Below are 22,656 nucleotides of genomic sequence, written 5' to 3' on the forward strand. Positions count from 1 at the left end.
GTTCATGAATATTCATGAGCCGGGCGGCAGCTCCGCCCAGCTAGAATGACGTGTGGCCAAGTCCGAGATGATAACACCTCCCACTGAGTCCCAAGCCAGGGAATAACAGAAAACTAAAAATATAGATATCTTAAGAAGCGCTGAACCATTTTTAACCAGGTAAGAAGCGTTTTAATCAGGATCACCCGCACTACAAGCCTGTGTAACAGGTTTAGTGCGGGTGATTCTGATGACAGATTTCCTTTAATCACTCTGTAGATCTCATTCAGGGCAGGGAAATTCTTGAGTGCCCAGGGATGGCAGCATAAATTGTAGAGTCCATTAACGCTCGGTCCCATTCTTCATCCTCCACATCGAGAAGTCTCATGAGAAGTGATGTGACAAAATGCTTTGAGAGTCTCCATCAGGAAGAGTTTTAGAGTTTTCTGCAGGTGGAGATCCTGGCCTAGAAGACGAAAGCTTGAAGACCTCATCACTTGTCAACTAGGAGTCCATGTTTCATACCAGCTCCAGTACCTGAATAGAAGATAAAAAAAAGACATTACTCTCCGTGCAACAGAGTGAGACAAATGATGTAAGGGTATGACTGCGCCAATGTAAGTCTTCTAACAATAAGATCTGTGTTGTTGATATGTCATCCTGCCAATGCTATTACATCACCAAACAGAGATAAAGAAGCATTTACATTAGGAACATAAAACAAGGTAGTAAGATAAAGTGAGTTTTTGGGATACATCTGATTAACCCCTTTGCACTGACTGCAGACATTTACATTTTTGTCCTTTTTTTTTTCCAACTCACCTTCAAAGATCCAGATTACTTTTTATTTTTCTAATGACAGAGCCATATGAAGGCTTATTTTTTTGTTGTACAATTTGCTATCCTTAATTTTCCGCTAGAATGTATTACAAAACAAAAAAATAAATAAAAATAAATTCCAGGTCATCAATGATAATTTCATGGTTATCTTTTTTTGTGCAGATCAGGACGATTATATAAATTTACAGACTGCTGTTTTGTTATATTTAATTTTTTTTGTGCTTCCCCATTTTCTGACCCCAATAACATTTATACTTGTCACTGTACAACAGTGTTTCCCAACCTGTAACAGCTGGAGGCACCCTGATTAGGAAACACTGGTCTACGGAGCTGTGTTAGGACTCATTTTTTGACAGCAAGTTTTATTCGCCAGTTATTGGGCATTGTTATTCATTTGAAGCATTTACTGTGTGTGTGTGTGGGGGGGGGGGGGTGTTAATAGCTTTCTAATTAAATACTTTGGACATTTTCACATGTGGTTGCACCAATTATGTTAAAAAAAACCTGTAAGAAAATATTTAAAAATAGGAAAGGGAAGGTGATTTAAATCCCCCTCCTTTTTTTAGGCTTGTATAAGCAGTTAGTGGATTGCTTGTAAAGTGCACTGCAGTACTTAAATGTTTTCACTATTACACACTGCCTTGTTGGTACTATTGGGGGCAATATATTTGTAAATGAGCGATATTCAACTGCGACATCAAGAGGATTAAATGTCCATCAGTGGTGTTATCCCCAATGCTGGCTGCTGATGGCAGGTGTCAGCTGCACACAGCAGCCGTCACCTACCAAGCATGCAGGGGGCTCAGTTACACACATCCCTATCCAGACATTTGATGTACATTTATGTTCAAGGTTCAGAACAAAATATTCAAAAGAAGGCCGGGCATATGTGAACAGAGACTAAAATGACTGGAATCTGCAGTGGTGAATGGGACGACTCACCTTGATTGTGCCCTGGCTGTTAAGAACATTGGACTCCTGCAAAAGAAAGAAAGAAGAGTTATTTTCCACAAATGAATGCTGCTCAAGTTATCAAAATAATTCAAAAATGGGACTATTCACCCCATCAGAAGCTTATTACACTGTGACCTTCAATAAGTGGATGCTACTCAGAGTAAAAGGAAAAGCAGCGGGTTTTAAAGGAAATCTCTGTTGGCATGAACAATTCTTGCAGAACAAGCCTTATGCCGTGTCACATAAAAAGAGACAAAACACCTTGCTGACTTTGGTGGTACACAATAGACGGGGGATCGGGATGTCAAATTAAATATTTAAGGGGTTGACCGGGAGAAGAAGAATACATCTTAATTAGGAGAGTATAAGACAGGCTTCTAGATCACTAATATAGTCTATACTACAACGTTTTGGCAACAGATTTCCCAATATGCATAGAGTTACCATTCACGAATAACCTCCCGATCTCTGGACATGATGGTGGGAGGGGGGGGGTTTAGTTTACATATCATTCATGGATGCAGAATATTTCCATAGGGATTAATATACATGACCTATATCGGCAAAAGCATAGTCCCAGATGTACCTGTGGTGTCCCGGTACCTTATTTCATACTGTACCTTTGTAGAGGTCCCGATAGTCAGAGTCCCTAGGAACGTCGGGGTCCCTCTTCTATAGTCATCCCCTTGTCACCCCTTGGTTAATTAATATTTGCATAGGATTTCATATAAATATAAGTATAGATGTATAAATTTCAATTCCTACCTGTTCAGCGTAGCAGGACCTGCGGGTCACGTGATTAGGTTTAGAACTCTATGGTTTTGCTAAAGGATCTTTGGTGGTTCTCATGACGTGTTCACCCACAATGCAATGTAACGGTGAGTGACAGTTGTTATGGACCAATCCAAACGGCCAGCCCCTTCCCAAATAAGGGAGCTGCGCCATCTTGATCGCTCTCTTGGGTTGCTGATTCTGGATGAGGTAGGACCTCGGCAGCTTACAAGACAATTTATTAGGCCAAAGCCTTGCGGCCTCGGCCTCTAACATAGCGGATATACTAATCAATTCCCCGCTACTCACCGCAAGATCACTGGACCTAAAAGCACCCTTAAATCCAGCGGATCTATGCTACCAAATCTCTGAGAAGCTAAATTGAGCTTATCTGATCCCAACCAACTGTCAATTGCTGCTAAGCCATATCTGTAGAGATTGTTACTATTTCTGCATGTACAGAAATTCTTCAGTAAAAGTTCCTGCAAGTTTTCAGTTAACAGTGGTTGTGGACAATCCTTTATTTCTGCATCCCCTATTGCTCTTGGGAAGGGTGGCAATAGGCCTATCAAGATTACAGTATTTAACCCTCACCCTGGCATCACGAGTGACAAGGGTTAACAGCGCCCTTTACTATTCTGAACAGGAACACCCTAACTACCCTACACCCCACAAGGCTTTATCCCCAATGCTACCACAAAGCCTTTTTGGCATCGCACGAACAGGATTCGGGTGTGTTCCTACTGCTGTTGCCACTAGTGTACTCCCCCCCAGAAAGTAACAGACTTTATTCATGTGTGGCAGACCACATTACAGTGTACAGGAACGGTGCGTGTGGTGCAAATTACAGAGGGGCCATGCGAAAAGTAAGGGGGAGGCAAAGATTTATTTGCTGCAATGTGTTAACTGCGAAACAAATTCATGCTACGATCCTCTGGTCCAGTCAGCATGGGAGGAGTTAACCTTCTGCCAGAGAAGAGCGTGAAGCAGTCCCGCGCTGCGCCACAACCCGCCCCTGGGCGTGGCTGCCAAGTTACTGTGTCGCAACCGAAAGGGAACTTGGAAACACAGGAGTCATTTCTGGGAGGACAGGAAGTCGGGGCTGCACCAATGACGTCCTTCCTGCCGGCCGCCATTTTGGGGAAGCCCAATATAAAAGACACCAGACACAGCAACCTCTTCAGGCTGCACAGAGAGCCGGAGAGTACAGACATGGCGGAGAGCAGCACAATGGTGCCGGAATAGCAGAAAGTTGTGGCAGTCGCACCCCGACTTTTCCAACTTGCTGACCTTGCTGAACGTCTGCAGCGGTTGTCATTAGATTAAGAGGGGGCCTGCAATCTCCCCCCACTGCCTGATTATGACGACGATTGGCCAGACACACCTCCAGCAGAGAGCGCAGGGACACCTGGAGGTGCATCGCCGGGGAGATTGTCCCCTCACCACAGAACTTGGGGCTTGTGGGCCGAGATCCCATCGGAGGAGTCTGCAGTGAGTACACCGCCAGAGGCGGCCTATTCTTCCTCCTCCAGCCAAGCTAAAATACCTCTATCTACTTTGCAAGTGCACGACCGTGCTCACCAGATTTGCCCCAGTGGATTTTTGGGGACGAGCCGGGACTCATCGAGTATATGCACGCGGTTCTACAACCTATACCTGGGAAGCCACTCCCACCAATTCCAGCCACATAAAGGGAAAGGGCCCGTCAAGAAGCCGAGCTGGCTGAGTTGATGGACAAATTAAAGGCTCGAGACAGAGAACTGTACGCCCCTAAGCATGTGCATTTGCCTCCTGAGGAAAGAATTTGTTACCAGGAGAATACTAAAGAAAAGGAAGCATTATTCATCCGCAAATGGGACCATCCCCGAGAAGGGGAGGAGCCTCTAGAACGACGAAGAGCAACTGTGGCCAAGTTCAACAAGGTCAAAGGTTATGGGACACTCCTAGATTGCCATACAGGGCAAACCATCCTTGTATACCGGAGAGCAGTACAGAGGCAATATCTTCACAAAAAGTTCTACTCCCTGGAGGTGGGTGAAATTGTGGAGTACACCCCTGTCCAGAGCCTGCATGGAGAATAGGATGCAGCAGTCACAAGACCAACAGCCCCAACACAGCTTCCCTTCAAACACTTTCCGTCTACAGATTGGGAATCGGATCCCTTCAACCTGAGGCCAAAATGGTCTGCTCCTGATGCCTCCACCACCGTACTCAAGGAGGAGGAGCCTCCACAACATCAATCATCTTCTGTGTACAGCAAAGTATCAATTGCGGGCACCAAAGACCGTACCTAGACCCTCTCGGAGCAATGAGAGTTTGTCTGTTCCAGAGGTACCAACGTACGTACCTAGACCCTCTCGGAGCAATGAGAGTTTGCCTCCTGCACAGGTACCAACATATGTACCAAGGCCCTCTTCCGACGTGGAGAGTTTGCCTGCTTCCGGGGTACCGACGAAAGTGCTTTGGTCCACTCCTGATATGGAGATGAGGCTAAAACCTTATGCACCAACCTTGATCCTGACCAGTAAACCTCTGGTCACTTTGAATCCTACTGTTGCCCATTCTACTCTCACCAATGTGGTGTGGGAGAGTTACATTAACTCCTTGCCTGCTCCAGATGTTGGGAGGTATAGAGGATCTACAAGAGGCACAAGAAGATTCCGGAAAAATGTCTTCTGAAGGACTGTAAAGTAATGTCTGTTGTTTTCTTGCTAACCAATTTTGTTTTTCCAGTAACCAAGTTCAAGACATGTGCCTAGCAGGACTGTGCTAAGATTGTTCCAGTTCCAAGTTCAGCAACGTAGGTATCAAGCTTTGGGCCTGACCATCAGGTCAAGAGACTCCTGGCTAGTAGGAGATTCGTAAGTTTTATGCCCGGTTGATTGGGGCAGCCGTGAAATATAGACTCCTAGTGTAGGTGGACTGCAGATCCTTACACGTCCGTTCTATGTACATAACCCTATATTTATAGGACTCTCTAGCTAAAATTGAACTTATCAGGTGTATGCACCTGAACCTTGTTGGAGTGTTAATACATGTGTAGGCTTGTATAATAAGGATGTATATGGTTCCTGTACACAGAAAAAGTAGCTTTGTGTCTGTGTACATGGAAGGTGGGTAAAGGTTGTACACAGAAAAATGTCCGCTAGATGCACGTGTACACCAAAAACAAAAAAAGGAAATAATTCTTGTACACATGTACATACAAATGTATAAAGATACTAAGAAGGTGTTTTAGTAGTTACTAAATAGGTGACTCTCCCGGCTCCTCCGAGAGTAGCATTCCAGTCGCCAATCGCTAGCACCTTTCATCAAACAAAACTACCCTTAAGATAGCAAGACTAACTAGTAAGCAGTACTTGCACACATGGTACTTAAATAAACTCACTTAAATGTACTACCTCATTCTTCTTCAGTACATACACCAAAATCAAAATATATCTCACATTCAAGGAACATTGAGGAATTGTAGCCAATTGATACCCAATTCCTGCCACTGTTAGGTACACTCATATTTCTCTTCTCTTTTATTTGTGTGTGAGATGCTCTACCTGGCCAGTAGGTGCTCTTGCGAGCTTAAAATTAAACATGTATTTCTAAAGGTAACCTAGGTAGGTTATACTGTTGTGTTCTAGGGGTAAGTAGCGTGTAGTCGATAGACCCTAGTAGCTAACCTTATTGGTAGAGCGCCTCAGGCAAGCCAATATACCCTTCTGTGTACTAAACTCATCGTGGCAAAAGAAAAATGTGGTGAGATTTCAAAAAAAATGTCTAGACAGCTTGAGACTAAATGTATAGAAAGCTGTATATAAATGTCTAGTTAGCCTCATAAATGTTATAGAGAGCTATAAAAAATGTCAAAGGAGCTAGAAACTAAAGGTTAGATAGCTTCATCAATGTATAGTCAGCTTCAAAATGTCTAGATAGCTTCCTAATGTCTAGATAGATTCATATTGTCTAGTCAAGATGCTAGTCAGAGTATCCAGAAAATGTAAAGGTGTTTAATGTTTATTCAGATTTTGTCAGGATGTATAGAAATTATTAATAATCCTGTCCTAGTTCCTCTGCCTTAGGGGACAGGCATCGGGGTCGACTTGTTTTAAGTAAGGGGGTTTGTGGTGTCCCGGTACTGTATTTCATACTGTACCTTTGGAAAGGTCCCCATAGTCAGAGTCCCTAGGAACGTCGGGGTCCCTCTTCTATAGTCATCCCCTTGTCACCCCTTGGTTAATTAATATTTGCATAGGATTTCAGATAAATATAAGTATAGATGTATATATATTTAAATGCCTACCTGTTCAGTGTAGCAGGACCTGCGGGTCACGTGATTAGGTTTAGAACTCTATGGTTTTGCTAAAGGACCTTTGGTGGTCCTCATGACGTGTTCACCCACAATGCAATGTAACGGTGAGTGACAGTTGTTATGGACCAATCCAAAACGGCCAACCACTGCCCATATAAGGGAGCTGCGCCATCTTGATCACTCTCTTGGGCTGCTGATTCTGGAAGAGTTAGGACCTCCGCAGCTTACAAGACGATTTACTAGGCCAAAGCCTTATGGCCTCGGCCTCTAACATAGCGGATATACTAAGCAATTCCCCGCTACTCACCGCAAGGTCACTGGACCTAAACGCACCCTTAAATCCAGCGGATCTATGGTACAAAATCTCTGAGAAGCTAAATTGAGCTTATCTGATCCCAACCAACTGTCAATCGCTGCTAAGCCATATCTGTAGAGACTCTGTTATCTGGACTGTTACTATTGCTGCATTTACAGAAATTCTTCAGTAAAAGTTCCTTGAAGTTTTCAGTTAACAGTGGTTGTGGACAATCCTTTATTTCTGCATCACCTATTGGGAAGGGTGGCAATAGGCCTATCAAGATTACAGTATTTAACGCACACCCTGGCGTCACGAGTGACAAGGGTTAACAGCGCCCTTTACTATTCTGAACAGCAACACCCTAACTACCCTACACCTCCACAAGGCTTTATCCCCAACGCTACCACATACCAAAACGTTCCTATTCTTAGAGTAAACTGTCCAAAAAACACCCCAGAGTTATCATTATGATGCATCCAGTTGCACAAATAGACTGTCTAGTCTAAGTTTAGACCAATCACTAGTCTGCTTAAAAACGTTCACCTAAAATTGCACTAAAGCAATCCCCCCTGTCTGTTAGGCTACACCCTTTTTGGATGCTGCACAAGTGTCTCTAAAATTCATAGTAAATGTGGTGCAAAGCTTGTACTCCAGTTTGTTGGTGCAAACTGCATCAGACGTCAGGCACACATACAATAATGAACTGTAAACATACACTGCCCCTAGATCCTGTAGGTCAGAGATAAGTCATTGTGAGGCATCAATTGTAATACAGCATCTGTTGATAGTCTTACAGAGTTTCCCAACCAGAGTGCCTCCAGCTGTTGCTGACCACTTTATTCAAGCGAAACACGTGCCAGAGGTTCTGTGGAGTGGTCTGCATTGTGTTCTATACTTTTGCAGATTACACAGGTCTTTTACATTTTTTCCTTGGTTACTTTTTGTGGTAATGTATTTCTATCTATAGGGTTATTATTGTGGGGTACAGGTTTACCTCCCCCTTTTTTGGGACCTCCAATAGCTTTGTTTACCTACATTGGCTGCTAGTGTACAAGACAGCACGTTCACTATACTGACCATAACACACTTAGGCTTCGTTGTCTGGCATTAACGTCCGTTATTGTAACAGAGCCTAATGTGAGTTTTAGCGGGCAAAGAAGATCCCATTCACTTGAATGGGATTCCTCTAACGTCCATTATAACTCCCGTTATTGCGGCCGAAGATAGTGGGAGAAAAAAACATGTCATGCACAATTTTTCTCCCGCTATCTTCCTAAGGGACGTCACCTACCGGGCGAAGACGGTAGTGTGAAAGGAGCCTTATTTACCTTTTGTACACCTATCACTACCTTCATGTAATTGTTTCTTTAATATATTATTTTTTATTATGATACTTTTCAATAATACTGCTTTTTCGATTACATATTTTAAGTGATTACCTTTTTGGATATATAAAAATATTAGATGCCAGAAACCATCCTGACAGCGTATAATACTTCCAAGATGTAAAACAATCAGAAATCTCTGTGCAGATACCGAATCAGCAAACAATATAGGGAGATTTCAGCTCTGGAGGGTACAGATTTGTGAATGCAACTCTGGACTATAATATGGGGTATAACTCAGGATCAGAGACTTTTAGGGTCTTTTGTAACATTTAACACAAAGCCCAATATGCTAGCAGCGGGTTATAGATCAGAAGGAGAAAAATGTATGTTTATTTATTTTTTTTAAATATCCTATAACATATTGATTGAAATCCCCGCTCTATTAGGAGTCCAGTGGGAGGTCCTACTAAGTGATTAACCCTTTTCAGGTTTATGCTAATTGTGCTTGTTGTTAATCATCAAGTAGGAATGCCTACTGGACTCCTATGCATAGAAGGAGCATGGATTTCTATTAATAAGTTATACAGAATATTTTCCAATTAAAATATATATATTAATTTGCGCTTGAGCTTATCCTGCTCTACAACATATGTTCCAGTAGACTGGACAGCATTTTTATGGTGACAGGTTCCCTTTAAGTGAAAACTATAGAAATAATAGAGAATTACTAGTTATAGGTAAATGAGGCCTGCAAGGAAACAGGAGTCCCGCAGCAGAACAGCATGAAGCTTTGGCATTATTAAAGCAGAGAAAAGAATTGTAGGAAGAACAGACTCGGTGGGGGGTTGTAAGACAAATAAGCTCTACAGCAAAGTAGGTGGTGTGCTAACATTATAGGGAAATCCATTCAATCTCGTCCTTCTATAGATTTTTATGCATGTTGCATTTTACCCCCCCCCCCCCCCAAGCTATGTTGTTGTATTAGTCTATAAAGTAAAAATATAATTCATTTTAATGCCAGGACCAACAGTAAGCAGATTGATCACACTGTGCATACATTAATGTAATACAGACAATCCCATAAACACATGTACATAAACGTACAAGGGCAAAGACCACATCTTCTCCACCTCCGCCAACAGAGAGATGTAGTCACCAGAAAGAGAAAATGACATCCAGGAAGGAAGGACGCTGCCCGGCCCCATCACACAAGACAGTTTCATTACACTACAGACGTGGTGGCCAAGGCAGGTCACCCACTGATCACCACACATGGGAAATGGTCACATTCTGCATTGAATGAATCCTAGTTATTTCTTCTTAAAGCTCCAATACAGCGGAAGGAAAGAAATCCCAGTAATCCCAGTGTCCTCCCGTTCATTGCACAAAGCCGCACTGATCTAACATGAATCTTTTAACCTTTCTGGGGTTTGATCTTTCTGTGATCATAAAAGCAACAACGCCCTGAAACCCCAATGACTATAGTGAGGGAATACAGAAACAAATACCCAACTCATGAAAGCAGACTGAACTTTTAACTTAATTGTTAGAACGGATTCTAATAACCTAAAACTCTAAAAGATCACGGAGGAGAATTAGATTCTGGCTTGTGTGGAGCCATGCGAGGGATCATAGTAAACGCAATAGGCTTTACATAATGTACCGGGTCTGTTTGTAAAGTTAATACATTCAAAAGAAACATTTAGTAACATTATAGCACATGTATTTTACTAATTTACCCTTTTTCAAATGCCCTATTGGACACAATGGCATAAGGGGGTGTCTAAAAAGTCTTCTCTAAAGGGCTAAAAGAAATCAAATATGACATGGTTGTCCATTCTATCCAATTAGTACCACATCATTCCGCATCTTCCCTCATAGAAATGTACTGGGTAGGAGACTGAGGTCCAGGACTCCAGGAGGCAGCAATCGGGACACTATGAAATCAGCCTGGAATTTTTCTTTTTTAGACCAAACCCAAGTCAATACCAGATTTCGGTTCAGGCCATGTAAATTTGCTCACCTCTAACAGTGACCCAAGATGCAACTGGCTATACTGTGTTGGGACCCCTTGATTTTAATATATATTTTCTTAAATATACAATATCACTTTAAATCTTAAATAATACACTTTGAGTATTTCTAATTAAACCATTGCCAAAGTTCCGGAGATTAAAGGGGTTGTTTGGCTAATAAAAATGGACGGGGTGGGACACTGCTGCAGTTGGTGATTGGCGGAGCCAGATGTCGTAGAGCAGCAGGAAATGCTAGCAGAATGCTTCGGTGTATAGGAGAGGTATTATAGCAGTAGAAATAAGGAAGTGCTCATGGTGTATAGGGAGAGGTATTAGCAGTAGAGTGAAGTGCACATGGTGTATAGGGAGAGGTATTAGCAGTAGAAAGAAGGAAGTGCTCATGGGTGTATATGGAGAGATATTAGCAGTAGAGGGAAGTGCTCATGGTGTATAGGGAGAGGTATTATCAGTAGAGTGAAGTGCTCATGCCAATGTACAGAGCACTGATAAGACCTCAATTGGAGTATTTTGCACAGTACTGGAGACTGTTTCTCCAGAAGGATATAGATACACTAGAGAAAGTTCAGAGAAGAGCTACTAAACTATTACATGGATTGCAGGATAAAACTTACCAGGAAAGGTTAAAGGACCTTAACATGTATAAGAAAGACGAGACAGAGGGGATTTGATAGAATCTTTTATATACATATAGAGAATCAACACGGTAAATGAGAAGAGGATATTTAAAAGAAGAAAAACTATCACAATAGGACATAGGTTTATCTTAGAGGAGAAAGGTTTATGCCCCAATATTAGGAAGTATTACTTTACTGAAAGAGTAGTGGATGCATGGAATAGCCTTCATGCAGAAGTGGTAACTGCAAATACAGTGAAAGAGTTTAAATGGTAACTCTCATTAAAACTAATTTTTGCAATTGCACTCCTTATGGTAAATAAAAAATATTTCGAATATACTTTGTTTTAAAAAAAATGAAGTTTTCTATGTTTTATTTGTGTTAAAAAAGCTCAAGAGCACATTTTCCCCCATCTTATACACAGACTTTGGAGCGAAGCCCAAACACAGGAAGTGCAGCCTGGAGTGCTGAGGGGGGGGGGGGGGTGTCCAGCCTCATCCAATCATAGCTCCTCTCACACTTAACTGCCATATGCTGTTGGTTGGACCCCCCCCCCCCTCAGCACTCCAGGCTGCACTTCCTGTGTTTGGGCTTCGCTCCAAAGTCTGTGTATAAGATGGGGGAAAATGTGCTCTTGAGCTTTTTTAACACAAATAAAACATAGAAAACTTCATTTTATTTAGACAGAGTATATTAGAAATATGTTTATTTACCATAAGGAGTGCAATAGCAAAAGTTAGTTTTAACCCCTTAAGGACTCAGCCCATTTTGGCCTTAAGGACAATTAAATTTTTACGTTTTCATTTTTTCCTCCTCGCATTCTAAAAATCATAACTCTTTTATATTTTCATCCACAGACTAGTATGAGGGCTTGTTTTTTGCGCGACCAGTTGTCCTTTGTAATGACATAACTCAATATATCATAAAATGTATGGCGCAACCAAAAAACACTATTTTTGTGGGGAAATTAAAACGAAAAACGCAATTTTGCTAATTTTGGAAGGTTTCGTTTTCACGCCGTACAATTTATGGTAAAAATGATGTGTGTTCTTTATTCTGAGGGTCAATACGATTAAAATGATACCCATTATTATATACTTTTATATTATTGTTGCGCTTAAAAAAAAATCACAAACTTTTTAACCAAATTAGTACGTTTATAATCCCTTTATTTTGATGACCTATAACTTTTTTATTTTTCCGTATAAGCGGCGGTATGGGGGCTCATTTTTTGCGCCATGATCTGTACTTTTTTTTGATACCACATTTGCATATAAAAAACTTTTAATACATTTTTTATAATTTTTTTTAATAAAATGTATTAAAAAAGTAGGAATTTTGGACTTTTTTTTTTTTTTTCGTTCACGCCGTTAACCGTACGGGATCATCAACATTTTATTTTAATAGTTCGGACATTTACGCATGCGGCGATACCAAATATGTCTATAAAAAAAAATTTACGCTTTTTGGGGGTAAAATAGGAAAAAACGGACGTTTTACTTTTTTATTGGGGGAGGGGATTTTTCACTTTTTTTTTACTTTTACTTTTACATTTTTTTACATTTTTTTTTACACTTGAATAGTCCCCATAGGGACTATTCATAGAAATACCATGATTGCTAATACTGATCTGTTCTATGTATAGGACATAGAACAGATCAGTGTTTTCGGTCATCTTCTGCTCTGGTCTGCTCGATCACAGACCAGAGCAGGAGACGCCGGGAGCCGCACGGAGGAAGGAGAGGGGACCTCCGTGCGGCGTTATGAATGATCGGATCCCCGCAGCAGCGCTGCGGGCGATCCGATCATTCATTCAAATCGCGCACTGCCGCAGATGCCGAGATCTGTATTGATCCCGGCACCTGAGGGCTTAATGGCGGACGCCCGCGAGATCGCGGGCGTCGGCCATTGCCGGGGGGTCCCTGGCTGCGATCAGCAGCCGGGATCAGCCACGCATGACAAGGGCATCGCTCCGATGCCCGCGGTTATGCTTAGGACGTAAATGTACGTCCTGGTGCGTTAAGTACCACCGCACCAGGACGTACATTTACGTCCTGCGTCCTTAAGGGGTTAATGAGAGTTACCATTTAAACTCTTTCACTGTATTTGCAGCTACCACTTCTGCCTGAAGGCTATTCCATGCATCCACTACTCTCTCAGTAAAGTAATACTTCCTAATATTGGGGCATAAACCTAAAAATAGTTTTAATGAGTGACCATTTAAGTATGCAAGGGATAGATATAAGACTATGCTTTATATAAGATAAGGACAAGGACTACTGATAATATACAGGATATTGGGCAGACTAGATTGGCCGAATGGTTCTTATCTGCCAACACATTCTAGATTTCTATGTCAATGTAGAGACTAGTTCATGTAGGACGGTGGGGGGGCTAGAGGGTTCAGAGGTAAGAGATTGTGGGGGTCCCAGTGGTCGGACCCCCTGTGATCAGACACTTATACACTATCCTGTGGATAGGGAATACATTTTTAATAACTGGACAACCCCTTTAATGACTCTTCTCCTACCCAATCTGACCGTATTGCTCACTTATACTTGGATTTCAGTTATATATTAATAGTTTTGTGGTGTGAAGACAATGTTTGAGCTCTCACTCCCTCCTGCCAACTGATGGGGATTGTTCAGAAGCCCTGGCACGCTTCTCATCATGAAAGATTACTGTTTCCATTGTCCGCGTACTATTCTGATACATCAGATGGTAGGTTGTAAAAGGCATATAGAGAAGTGATGGTTGTGGCCTTGTAAATAAAAGGGAATGTTGAAACTAAAGCTCTAATAAAAACATAAATATAAAAAGGGGAGGCCAACGTTATTAATGGACTAAATCGCTGGAAGACAATTAAGAGGTTATGTGCTTGCACTAAAACGCAATAGGGTAGGAGGCGCGGCACTTAACCACTTAGCTGCTGAGAACGTGTGTGCTGCATTATTCATGGCTGTAAATCAGGTCAAACTGTGATTCATTGTGTAGAGGATAATGGGTTCCATTGTGGAGGCTTTTCGCGATTCGCCGGAATGTGAACACAGATGCTCGAGTGAGGTTGCGAACGTAATTACATGATATAATGATATGATGTCATAGCGGTGGGCGAAGACCTTGCGTGTTACAAGCCAAGCCATCAGTGTGAAACAGAAGAAAAAAGGGCTTTCAAGTGTTTAAACAAATGCAATGACAAATTATTGAAAGAACAGGCCATGGGGGGCACACTTTTTCTGCCGCTTCATGTTTATTTCGGGCAAATCTCCGAAGAGTCAAAACTCTGGAACTGCCAATTGCTTTTGACAGGATATATTCCTAAATAGCCAGGTGAAAAATAGCTGCACCTATATTCTAGAAATTGAACAAGAGAGTGTTTTACAACCAGCATGTCTCCAGCTGTTGCAAAACTACAACTCCCGGCATGCCCGGACAGCCAAAAGCAATAGAGACACACATCCAAACTTTGCCAAGATAACATCCAGCTCACCCTCCTTCCCCTTCCATGACTCAGACGATGCAGGGCAACACCAAAGGATATAGAAGAGACAAATGTCCAGCACGGTACAAAACACTTACGATTAAGGGTGTAAATCACACCTGAAACGCGTCACAGGTCTTGAATCATTTCCTGATGGAGATTTTTAAAGACTAGTCTTCAAGTTACATGTACCGCGCTGGACATTTCTCTTTCTACTATAAACTTTGCTTAGAGAACAGTTTTGGAAGAATCAAACAAGTTAAAAAGGTACTCTGGTGGAATTTTTTATTTTATTTTTTTAAAGTCAACTGGTGCCAGAAAGTTAAAAAGATTTGTAAATTACTTTTATATAAAAATCTCAATCCTTCAGCTGCTGTATGCTCCACAGGAAGTTCTTTTCTTTTTGAATTTCCTTTCTGTCTGACCACAGTGCTCTCTGCTGACACCTCTGTCCATGTCAGGAACTGTCCAGAGCAGGAGAGGTTTGCTATGGTGATTTGTTCCTGCTCTGGACAGTTCTTGACATGGACAGAGGTGTCAGCAGAGAGCACTGTGGTGAGACTGAAAAGAAATTCAAAAAGAAAACTTGCTCTGGAGCATACAGCAGCTGCTAAGTACTGTAAGGGTTAAGAATTTTAAATAGAAGTGATCTACAACTCTGTTTAACTTTCTGGCACCAGACCCATTTACAGAGACAATAAACCTAGTAATGAGGGAAAAAAAGACACCTACTTTTTATTGCAAAAACAAATTACCTTATGGGTAGGGTCAAACATGCCTTATTTTACTGCTGAGTGTTTTGTTACCCACTGAAGTCAATGGCTAGCAAATACAGAGCATGTGACCATACCCTATATAAGGAAGTAGGGGGTTTTCACCATTATGTTAGAAAAATAATAATAATGGTAGCCTGGTAAAATGACTTTTATTTAATATGCAGTTTAGGTGTTGATGCATTGATGGAGTGACTCAAACCCCCTCCCCCATCTCCTCCTATAGCCACACCTAATAAAGACTATGCTAATAAAGACTAAGTCCATCTTAGGAACTGTCCAGAGTAAGAGCAAATCCCATAGCAAACCTCTCCTGCTTTGGACAGTTCCTGAGTCAGACAGAGGTGTCAGCAGAGAGCACTGTGATCAGACAGAAAGAAAATTCAAAAACACACTTCCTGTGTAGCATATAACAGCTGATAAGTACTTGAAGGATTAAAATTATTTAAGAAATAGAAGAAGTGATTTACAAATCTTTTTAACTTTCTGGGATCCAGTGGAGTACCCCTTTAAGTCTCAACCTTTCCCTTTCACGTCTCTAGGATATAACATATCACTATATAGTGTTGCTCGCGAATATTCGCAATGCGAATTTTATTCGCGAATATCGCATATTCGCGAATTTGCGAATATTCGCGAATATAGCACTATTTATTCGTAATTACAAATATTCATTTTTTTTTATTCAATTTTTTTTTCACAGTAACCATTAGTGTTGAGCAGCATAGGCCATATTCGAATTTGCCATATTTCGCGAGTATATGGACGAATATTCTTCATATATTCGCTAAATTCGCATATTCGTAATATTCACGTTTTATTTTCGCATATGCAAACGATTCGCGTATAGCATAAGAGAAAATTCACAAATGCGAAAATTAGCATATGCTAAAATTTGCATATACGAAAATTAGCATATGCTAAAATTTGCATATGCGAAAATTCGAGCACCAGTCTCACACAGTAGTATTAGAGCCTTCTTTACACCACACAAGCTGGAAGCAGAGAGGGATGATCACTGTGATGTGAAAAAAATAAAAAAAAAGGAATATTCGTAATTATGAATATATAGTGCTATATTCACGAATATTTCACGAATTCGCGAATATGCGATATTCACGAATAAAATTCGCATTGCGAATATTCGCGAGCAACACTACTTGTGTGGTGTAAATACTACTCTAATACTACTGTGTGAGACTGGCGTCCTAATTTTTATGTGCTAATTTTCACTAGTGTTGAGCGGCATAGGCCATATTCGAATTCGCGAATATTCGCGAATATATGGACGAATATTCATCATATTCGCGAATATTCACATATTCGTAACACCCTCGTTTTATTTTCGCATATGCGAATATTCGCGCGTGCGAAAATTAACATTTGCGGAATTCGCATATTCAAAAATTAGCATAAGTGTAAATTCGCATATGCGAAATTTAGCATATGCAACTTTCGCATATGCAAAAATTCGCACACCGGTCTCACACAGTAGTATTAGAGCCTTCTTACACCACATAAGCTGGAAGCAGAGAGGGAGGATCACTGTGATGTGTACTGTGAAAAAAATAAAAAATAAAATAAAAAAACGAATATTCGTAATTACGAATATATAGCGCTATATTCGCGCATATTCGCGAATATGCGATATTCGCGAATAAAATTCGAATTGCGAATATTCGAGAGCAACACATTTTCACATATTCGTAATATTCGCTTCGCATATGGGAAAAGTAGCATACATCATAATTAGCATAAGCAAAAATGCGCATATACGAAAATTAGCAAATGCGAAAATTAAGAAAAAAATCTCATAAACCTAAATTCGCTTATGCGAAAAAAAAATACATAATTAGCAACACTAGTGATCATCAGAGTGATCCCCCTCTCTGCTTCCAGCTTGTGTGGTGTAAAGAAGGTTCTAATACTACTGTGTGAGACTGGTGAGCGAAGTTTCGCATATGCGAATATTCGCATGTGTTAATATTCGTATATACGAATTTATGCTCACATTAATTATGGCTTATGCTAATTTTCGCATAAGCGAATTCAGTTTTATAAGAAATTTCTTTGAAAATTTTCGTATATGCGCATTTATGATTATACTATGCTAATTTTTATATGCTAATTTTCACATATGTGAATATTCGCATATGCGAAAAATAAAACGCGAATACTATGAATATGCGGATTTAGCGAATATATGACGAATATTCGTCCATGTATTCGCGAAATATCGCGAATTCGAATATGGCCTATGCCGCTCAACACTAATCACTAACTGATTGTGGGGACAGTTGGTAAATTGTGATCAGAGCATTAGGAGGATCAAATGTATCCCAAACAATCACTTTAAGTATTACATTTTAGACACTCACTGTTAGATGCTTTGTAATTATTTTTTCTTTATTCAACATCTTCATAAAATTCTATAGAATTTTATGAAGATGTTGAATAAAGAAAAAATAATTACAAAGCATCTAACAGTGAGTGTCTAAAATGTAATCCTTAAAGTGATTGCTGCACGCTCATGGTCTTACTTGTAAGGATTTGCATTGTGGAGTCGGTGAATACCCACACCTGAGCTTTGCCTAATAGTCTAGTAGTGATGAGCGGCATAGGCCATATTCAAATTCACGATATTTTGCGAATTTATGGACGAATATTCGTCATATATTGGCTACATTCGCATATTTGTAATATTTGCGTTTTATTTTCGCATATGCGAATATTCGCATATGTGAAAATTAGCATATAAAAATTAGCACGCCAGTCTCACACAGTAGTATTAGAGTAGTATTTACACCACACAAGTAGTGTTGCTCGCGAATATTCGCAATGCGATTTTTATTCATGAATATCACACATTCGCGAATTTGCGAAATATTTGCGAATATAGCACTATATATTCGTAATTACGAATATTCCTTTTTTTTTTTTTTCATCACATCACACTGATCACCCCTCTCTGCTTCCAGCTTGTGTGGTGTAAAGAAGACTCTAATACTACTGTGTGAGACTGGTGCTCGAATTTTCGCATATGCAAATTTTTGCATATGCTAATTATCGCATTTGTGAATTTTCTCTTATGCTAATTTGCATACGCAAATTTTTGCATATGCGAAAATAAAGCGCGAATATTACGAATATGCGAATTTAGCTAATATATGACAAAAATTCGTCCATATACTCGCGAAATATCGCAAATTCGAATATGGCCTATGCCGCTCAACACTACACACAAGCTGGAAGCAAAGAGGGGTGATCACTGTGATGTGTACTGTGATAAAAAAAAAAAAATATTCGTAATTACGAATATATAGTGCTATATTCGCGAATATTCCCGAATTCGCGAATAAAATTCGCATTGCGAATATTCGCGAGCAACACTAGTCAAGACCAGATAATGATGACCCGTGTTCAAGGCAGGAGTTCTTTTTGGCATGCTTAAGACCTCAGTGATGTCAACGGTACGCCCCCTCCATGCCCCCTCCCCATACAGCTCTATGGGAGAGGCGGGGAGGAACGAACGCTGCATCCCCGCCTCTCCCATAGAACTACATGGAGGAGGCGTGTCTGCCACAGAGTCATGCTGCGGTTGACACGCCTCCTGCATGGGAGAGTCGTGGCCCCGTGCAGGAGATCGCGCGGGATCCTAGCGTTTGGACCCCCCGCAATCAAACACTTATTCCCTATCCAGTGGATAGGGGATAAGTTGTTTTTGCAACAGATTTCCTTTAATCCCACCGCACCGGCCTTGGGTCTATCAATCAAAGACTTTGGGCTAGAAGGAAACCTGTGAGGACTTCCCCAATGACTAGTGATGAAGGAAACATGAATGTGAGGAAGGTTCCTTTTAAAGGGAACCAATAATCAGATTTTACCCTATATAACGCTTGGCAAAGCCTTATATAGGGTAAAATCTTTATTTTCACCATTCCCGGGGGATGGTGAAGATATGAAGTTATAAACTAGTCACCACCGCCACCGTAAGTAGTCACCTGGGCGGGGAGCTCTTCTCATCTACTCCCGCTCTTCGGCCGGCAGCGCCGCCCCCTCTGCTTGATTGATGGGCCGCCTCATTGTTCCGCTCACTAAACAGACGGAGCAGAGTGATGACGCGGCCCATCAATCAAGCGGAGGGGGCATCGCTGCCGGCTGAAGAACGGGAGTAGATGAGAAGAGCTCCCCGCCCAGGTGACTACTTACGGTGGCGGTGGTGACTAGTTTATAACTTCATATCTCCACCATCCCTGGGGGCAGGAGCGTCCCCCGGGAATGGCGAAAATAAAGATTTTACCCTATATAACGCTTTGCCAAGCATTATATAGGGTAAAATCTGATGATTGGTTCCCTTTAAGTGGTTGTACTAAAGGTTTTGGAGACTTACAATCTCCAGAATGCCTAGGTAGCAATAAGACATTCCATGAGACTTTGATTCCCTCCTTACATAGAAAATGAATTTCTCAAGAAAATGTATGATTACAAGCTGCAGTATTTACTTTTGTCTTCCTAGATAACCTCAAGAAGAAATACTTTCTCTGTGCATTTTATCCCTCATTTAGCATTTTCCATGCAGACCGCCGACAATAAGAAAAAGCTGTTTGTTCTATAAAGAAAGAAAAAAAAAACAAGGATGACTTCCCTGTTCTTGTAATTCATAGTCCTATAGAAATGTGGTATTAATCTCACATTCAGCCAGAAGAGTAAACACGGTTATATTATCTGAAGTCGGTCTGAAATTGCCTTGTGTGCTTTACATTCCAAAGAACATGGATTTCATTTTCTTAAAATGTTGAGTTTGACAGTTTATTTTATGGCAATCTGCTCGCTGAAGATGCCAGTGTGAAATGGTATTATAAAGATCCGGAGAGACATTTATTGAATCAACATTTCAGCATTTCATTACAATGACACGAAAGGAAAAGACTGGTATGATCGCGTGAACAGAATGACACCTCTCCGTATACTGAGAAAGTGCTAAAGGGGATATTTCCTTGGCAGCTGTTGCCAAAAAAAGACCCCCAAATATATTTGCTATTATGAAATTGGAATACAGCTGGGCACTAACTGTAAATAAGACCTGGGTGAATCCACCAACCATGTCACGTATACCCGCAACGTGATGGACTCTTGATAGTGTAGGTTTCCTTGTAAGTATAAACATGGAAGCTCTTTACTCTTCCATAACACCCAAATGGGGCCTGAGATGAATTGGACTTTCTTGAAATCAAGAAGATCCCATCACATTCCCTGTGGGGAAAGAAGAGAGTTCTCGAGTAAGGACAATCAAGAGGCTCTTACCCGAATTCTGTTCAGGACAAAGTACACAGACATCGTGTTCCTCACCTGGAACAGGTCAAGGGAATTTAAAAGGTTTATGGAAAATCCTGAATGTAAAGGATATCAGTTTTTAAATCAGAAATAGATCAATGGAAGTGCAAATCATTAAAATGGCTCCCGGTGATTTGTAGAAGACCTACTGCCAACAACTACATTCTGACATGGAAGAGTTGGCAGCCAGGGTCCTTAAAGGGGTACTCCGCGCCTAGATATCTTATCCTCTATCCAAAGGATAAGATGTCTCATCGCGGGGGGCCCACCACTGGGGACCCCCACATTCTCTCCTGCAGCACCCAGTCATCTTGTGAGCCTTATGACTAGCGATGGAGGGGCCGGAAGTTTGTGATGTCACACCCCGCCCCCCCCCATGTCAGGCTGGCCGGATTGAGGGGGGTTTAAGGGACGAAAAAAACCTCTCGCCGAAGTAAGTAGGGTTGCTCCCTTAACGCAGGAAATTGGCTGCATATGAATATCGATCCTGTCCGCTCTCCTATTTTTGTTTCTCCATTATATTATACGGACGAGTCACTTGCCGAGGAGGATTGATGCGGAGAAAGGACTGATATGAGAGATCACTGGTTGTATCTACGAGTCTTCTAAAGTGTGTGAGTGGTTCTAGTAACCACTCACCAAGTGTAAGTGTGAATTTCATTCATTCAAAAGTGTTGCCAACTGAAGGATCTGTACACCGCTCCCAAAAAAAAGTTTTTTCTTGTACTACTCTCTACATAGGTGTAGAATTGAAAGGGTCATGTTTTTTAAAATGTAAGGAGGAAAAAACAAAAGTGGAAAAGCAGAAAAACCCTCTGCCCCCAAGGGGTTAAATGCCAGGGTACAGCCTTTCAGTCAGGCTCTTTGTAGGCAAGCTGTCAATATGAACTCTTTCTGGCAGTCTCCCAGTATTTAGCTGTGTGGCCAACCCCACGATGTTGAGACCAGGACTACTGAAGCTCCTTTCTGAATTGAGCTTTAGGACATATATTAGATTACCGTACCTTTCACTGTCTATACGAGCGCTGACAGTAGCATACACCGCTCAGCCATCTTCAGCGCTCCAGCCTCAAAGCAATCCTACACAGGCTTTACTGCAATGGGATTGCCAAGTATGATGGCATGGACCACCACAGGCTACCTCTGAGTTTTGGTTATGTTGCCCTTAGAATGCTAAATGGTTGCCTCAATGGTTTACTGATCATGTCTAAAAATATAGGATTTATCCAGTAGAGGTAAAGATTAGGCGGCACAAGTCTAATTCACACAAGCAGGTATGGCGAAAAGAACCGTCCTGATAAGGAGATAACAGAATGTTCACAGGCATATTCTTATCTACTTACCAAGTTACCAGCGCTGACATAATTTTACAACAATATTATTTAATAATATTTTGTTTAATTCTGACACAACCTGCAATTTGCCATTATGTGGCAGCGTTGAAGAAAAAGTTGAAAAAAAAAGTATTTACAGCTCTGATCAGTACGGACAGGATTTGCTCATTGAATGTTATACAATTCATACTTTGCTATGGCCAAAAGCTGTTAATAGACTTGAAGAACGCCTTTCATCAACCTCTTGTTTACCTTAAGCCGAATTCTCTGCAAACATGTAAGTCATTAACCAGCAATCCTGCCCAAAGCATCCTCCGCTGTTCTGATACTGACAGGCTGCCAACTCTCTGCGCTCGGGAGCAGAGAAAACGTTCTGCCAGCTAATTCACCTGCTGCCTGTGTGCCGAGCGGAGCCATCATGCCTGGATCAGGCGATACACCTCAAGTGCGCACAGCGGCACAAATATCTTTTCTTCTACCATCTCCCTCATGCGGTTCACAGCTCAACTCCACCCTGCAAGCTTAGAAATTAAACATGCCCGAGGCAGGGCCCATTTATTACTCCGTCTATCCCAGTATGAGCAGCCCTGAAGCTACAACAGCCGCTCCCC

The 22,656-nt window shown here is 41.3% G+C and overlaps 1 pseudogene; it reads right to left on the minus strand.

Moving 5' to 3' along the window:
• Window positions 1–231: 231 nt before the first annotated feature.
• The window catches only part of LOC130283205 (E3 ubiquitin-protein ligase COP1-like), a 267,537-nt pseudogene continuing 245,112 nt past the window's right edge, over window positions 232–22,656 (minus strand).

Source organism: Hyla sarda, chromosome 7 (assembly GCF_029499605.1).
Source record: "Hyla sarda isolate aHylSar1 chromosome 7, aHylSar1.hap1, whole genome shotgun sequence".
In the NCBI taxonomy this organism is placed as follows: Eukaryota; Metazoa; Chordata; class Amphibia; order Anura; family Hylidae; genus Hyla; species Hyla sarda.